Source organism: Oncorhynchus nerka, linkage group LG24, assembly GCF_034236695.1.
Source record: "Oncorhynchus nerka isolate Pitt River linkage group LG24, Oner_Uvic_2.0, whole genome shotgun sequence".
Classification (NCBI taxonomy): Eukaryota; Metazoa; Chordata; class Actinopteri; order Salmoniformes; family Salmonidae; genus Oncorhynchus; species Oncorhynchus nerka.
The window spans coordinates 42744515-42750514 of record NC_088419.1 but is presented as its reverse complement, the minus strand read 5'-3'; positions in this window follow the sequence as shown (position 1 = coordinate 42750514).

The window sequence follows — 6000 nt, the reverse complement described above, 5'->3', positions numbered from 1 at the left end:
TGCTTTTCTTGTTTTTGTGAAAATGTTGCCTGCTGAATGCTAGGCTTAATGCTATGCTAGCTATCAATACTCTTACACAAATGCTTGTTTTGCTATGGTTGAAAAGCATATTTTGAAAATCTGAGATGACAGTGTTGTTAACAAAAGGCTAAGCTTGAGAGCCAATATATTTATTTCATTTCATTTGCGATTTTCATGAATAGTTAACGTTGCGTTATGGTAATGAGCTTGAGGCTATAATTACGATCCCGGATACGGGATTGCTCGTCGCAACAGGTTAAATCTCCCTCATTCACTTCCATTTGACCTCCAGAGCTCGGTCTAGCTGATGTTTTACTCTGTTTGAACTTGACCCCAGTCTTCTTTTTATTTTTTTATTTTTTTACCTTTATTTTACTATGCAAGTCAGTTAAGAACAAATTCTTATTTTCAATGACGGCCTAGGAACAGTGGGTTAACTGCCTGTTCAGGGGCAGAACGACATATTTGTACCTTGTCAGGGATTTGAACTTGCAACCTTTCGGTTACTAGTCCAACACTAACCACTAGGCTACCCTGCCGCCCCGTTTTATCACCATCTTCATCAAACTTAGATTCAACCTCTGCTTTCCTCATTCTCTACAACCTCTTCTTCCTCTTATTCCTCCTCCATTCCTCCTCCAAATCCACATTTCCTTGACCCTGTCTCAATATTCCTCCTCCCCTGGCTTCACTAGCAGCCCGGTGGCATTCCAACATAACTCCATCTCATCATCCAACTTTCAAGATTCCAGCCTGAGATTCCCAAGTCTATGCATGTTGATCGATTTGAATGACTAAAGAGATCCTTTTTTTTGGCAACGAGCAAGAAGAGCCTTGGCAGTAGCAGTGAGACAGATATTTGTAGACAGCACCACCGAATGACTAGGATGACTTCAGACACTTGGCAGCAAACAAGGCCGTAACTTCACTGTCTGTAGCTTAGTCTGTACATTCAAACTTTAGACATATGGAAATGTATAATTAATTTGTTTAATGACCATACATTATCTATAAAATTAAATATCCAACAGAGAGACACTGGACGGAGTGAAGGGGATTCAATGCTCCTGGACTGTTTTGAGAATACTGATAGGAATATGTTCAAGGATTTATTTACCCACTATTCATCCACTACATTTGAGGAATACACATCAGTCACAAGTATTTAAAAAAAAATTGATGATGTTGTACCCACAGAAATAATCTGGATATACCCAAACCAACAAATCTGGGTGAACAGAGAAATCTGTGTCATGTTGACAGCTCGTACTGCAGCATTCAATGTCATCAAAGCAAACTCTGATGACACGATGCATACAAGGCGAGCAGGTACAAGCTCCGGGAATCCATTAGGGATTCAAAAAGATAACAGACTCAAACTGGAATCACAATACGACAGCTTAGACACACAATACCTGGCAAGGACTACATGCTATTACGGACTACAAAGGCAAATCCAGCTGTGTGATGTCTGCCCATCCCAGACAAGGTTACAAAACATTCTATGCTCGTTTTGAGGCCACCAACATCGAGCAACCCTGGAAGACTCTTGCTGGTTCGGAAGACCAGTTGCTTCTGATCTCTGAGGCTGACATGAGGAAAACTCTCAAGAGACTGAATACTCACAAAGTCGCCGGCCCAGATGGCGTCCCTGGCCGCGTCCTCAGAGTGTACACCGACCAGCTGGCAGGCGCATTCTGGGACAGGCTGTAGTCCCCACATGCTTCAAGACCACACCCATCGTTCCAGTGCCCAAGAACACCACAGTGGCATGCCTAATTGACTATTGCCCCGTTGCAGTCTCCCCCGTCATCATGAAGTGGTGCGAGAGGCTGGTCATGGAACACATCAAAGCCAGCATGCCAGACACAATGAACCCATTCCAATTGACCTACCTTTCCAACAGATCTACGGAAGCTTCCATCTCCATTGCTATCCACACGGCCCTATCACACCTATGTAAGAATGCTGTTTATTGACTAAAGTTCAGCATTCAACACCATTGTTCCCTCCAAGCTTGTCACTGAGTCTCGAAACCACCCTCTGCAACTGGATCCTGGACTTCCTGACGGGCTTACCACAGGCTGTGAGGATTGGCACCCCCACTCTGACTCAACACTGGGCCCCCCCAGGGATGTGTCCTCAGCCCACTGCTGTACTCTATGTTCACCCATGACTGCGTGGTGAAGCATGACACCAACTCCATCAAATCATATTTATTTATATAGCCCTTCGTACATCAGCTGATATCTCAAAGTGCTGTACAGAAACCCAGCCTAAAACCCCAAACAGCAAGCAATGCAGGTGTAGAAGCACGGCGGCTAGGAAAAACTCCATAAAAAGGCCAAAACCTAGGAAGAAACCTAGAGAGGAACCAGGCTATGTGGGGTGGCCAGTCCTCTTCTGGCTGTGCCAGGTGGAGATTATGACAGTACATGGCCAAGATGTTCAAAATGTTCATAAATTACCAGCATGGTCAAATAATAATAATCACAGGCAGAACAGTTGAAACTGGAGCAGCAGCACAGCCAGGTGGACTGGGGACAGCAAGGAGTCATCATGTCAGGTAGTCCTGAGGCATGGTCCTAGGGCTCAGGTCCTCCGAGAGAGAGAAAGAAAGAGAGAAAGAGAGAATTAGAGAGAGCATACTTAAATTCACACAGGTCACCGGATAGGACAGGAGAAGTACTCCAGATATAACAAACTGACCCTAGCCCCCCAACACATAAACTACTGCAGCATAGATACTGGAGGCTGAGACAGGAGGGGTCAGGAGACACTGTGGCCCCATCCGATGACACCCCCGGACAGGGCCAAACAGGAAGAATATATCCCCACCCACTTTGCCAAAGCACAGCCCCCATACCACTAGAGGGATATCTTCAACCACCAACTTACCATCCTGAGACAAGGCCGAGTATAGCCCACAAAGATCTCCGCCACGGCACAACCCAAGGGGGGGCGCCAACCCAGACAGGAAGATCACATCAGTGACTCAACCCACTCAAGTGACGCACCCCTCCTAGGGACGGTATGAAAGAGCCCTAGTAAGCCAGTGACTCAGCCCCTGTAATAGGGTTAGAGGCAGAGAATCCCAGTGGAAAGAGGGGAACCGGCCAGGCAGAGACAGCAAGGGCGGTTCTTTGCTCCAGAGACTTTCCGTTCACCTTCACACTCCTGGGCCAGACTACACTCAATCATATGACCCACTGAAGAGATGAGTCTTCAGTAAAGACTTAAAGGTTGAGACCGAGTCTGCGTTTCTCACATGGGTAGGCAGACCATTCCATAAAAATGGAGCTATATAGGAGAAAGCCCTGCCTCCAGCTGTTTGCTTAGAAATTCTAGGGACAATTAGGAGGCCTGCGTCTTGTGACCAATAGCGTACGTGTAGGTATGTACGGCAGGACCAAATCCGAGAGATAGGTAGGAACAAGCCCATGTAATGCTTTGTAGGTTAGCAGTAAAACCTTGAAATCAGCCCTTGCCTTGACAGGAAGCCAGTGTAGGGAGGCTAGCACTGCTGAAGTGAAAGACATCCTCTCTTGGGGAATGCTGCTTTTTAGTTAGCTTTGCGACAGTATAAAAAATGAATTTCGGATTGTTCTTATTTTCCTCAATTAAGTTGGAAAAATAGGATGATCGAGCAGCAGTAAGGGCTCTTCGATACTGCACGGTACTGTCTTTCAGCTAGTCGGAAGACTTCCAGTTTGGTGTGGCACCATTTCCGGTCCAATTCTCTGGAAGCTTGCTTCAGAGCTCGGGTATTTTCTGTATACCAGGGAGCTAGTTTCTTATGAGAAATGTTTTTAGTTTTTAGGGGTGCAACTGCATCTAGGGTATTGCGCAAGGTTAAATTGAGTTCCTCGGTTAGGTGGTTAAATGATTTTTGTCCTCTGGCATCCTTGGGTAGACAGAGGGAGTCTGGAAGGACATCAAGGAATCTTTGTGTTGTCTGTGAATTTATAGCACGACTTTTGATGTTCCTTGGTTGGGGTCTGAGCAGATTATTTGTTGTAATTGCAAATGTAATAAAATGGTGGTCCGATAGTCCAGGATTATGAGGAAAAATCTTAAGATCCACAACATTTATTCCATGGGACAAAACTAGGTCAAGAGTATGACTGTGACAGTGAGTAGGTCCAGAGACATGTTGGACAAAACCCACTGAGTCGATGATGGCTCCGAAAGCCTTTTGGAGTGGGTCTGTGGACTTTTCCATGTGAATATTAAAGTCACCAAAGATTAGAATATTATCTGCTATGACTACAAGGTCCGATAGGAATTCAGGGAACTCAATGAGGAACGCTGTATATGGCCCAGGAGGCCATGAGGTGAGGCCTCATTTAATACAGTAAATTCATCAGGCTTAAGCCATGTTTCAGTCAGGCCAATCACATCAAGATTATGATCAGTGATTAGTTCATTGACTATAATTGCCTTTGAAGTAAGGGATCTAACATAGCCCCATTTTGAGATGTGAGGTATCATGATATCTTTCAATAATGACAGGAATGGAGGAGGTCTTTAATCCTAGTGAGATTGCTAAGGCGAACACCGCCATGTTTAGTTTTGCCCAACCTAGGTCGAGGCACAGACACGGTCTCAATGGGGATAGCTGAGCTGACTACACTGACTGTGCTAGTGGCAGACTCCACTATGCTGGCAGGCTGGCTAACAGCCTGCTGCCTGGCCTGCACCCTATTTCATTGTGGAGCTAGAGGAGTTAGAGCCCTGTCTATGTTGGTAGATAAGATGAGAGCACCCCTCCAGCTAGGATGGAGTCCGTCACTCCTCAGCAGGTCAGGCTTGGTCCTGTTTGTGGGTGAGTCCCATTATCTACAAATTGTATCTTTTGGGAGGGGCAGAAAACAGTTTTCAACCAGCGATTGAGTTGTGAGACTCTGCTGTAGAGCTCATCACTCCCCCTAACTGGGAGGGGGCCAGAGACAATTATTTGATGCCAACACATCTTTCTAGCTGATTTACACGCTGAAGCTATGTTGCGCTTGGTGATCTCTGACTGTTTCATCCTAACATCGTTGGTGCCGACGTGGATAACAATATCTCTATACTCTCTACACTCGCCAGTTTTAGCTTTAGCCAGCACCATCTTCAGATTAGCCTTAACGTCGGTAGCCCTGCCCCCTGGTAAACAGTGTATGATCGCTGGATGATTCGTTTTAAGTCTAATACTGCGGGTAATGGAGTCGCCAATGACTAGAGTTTTCAATTTGTCAGAGCTAATGGTGGGAAGCTTCGGCGTCTCAGACAAGACCAGATCAGACCAGACATCAAGATGCTGACGACAGTACACTACTGTTGTAGGCCTGATAACTGACAACGAAGAGTCAGCCTACAGGGAGGAGGTCAGAGATCTGGCAGTGTTGTGGCAAGACAACAACCCTTCCCTCAACGTCAGCAAAACAAAGGAATTGATTGTCGTCTTCAGGAAGCAGTGAGGAGGACACGCCCTAATCCACATCAACGAGAGTGCAGTGGAAAGAGTCAGCAGCTTCAGGTTCCTCAGCGTCCCCATCACCGAGAACCTCACATAGACAGACAACACCACTGGTCTGGTCAAGAAAGCACAACGGCACCCCCACTTTCTCAGGCGGCTGAATACATTTGGCATGCCTCCCTGGGTCCTCTTCAAATTCTACTGCAGCACCATTGAGAGCGCCCCGATCAGTTGCATCACAGCCTAGTACGGTAACTGCTCCTTCCATCTGACAGACGGTACCGGAGCATCAGGTCCCAGACATCCAGGCTCAGAGACATCGAGGCATACCCGCAAGCCACCAGACCACTGAACTCTTGAACTGGGACAGGTCTCTTGCACAGACCACTGAACTCTTGAACTGGGACAGGTCTCTTGCACACGCCACTGAACTCTTGAACCAGGACTGACCGCCGGCACAAGTCTCTTGCGCTGGCTCCCTGCACCTTGCCACACATGTACACAAACACTCACACGCT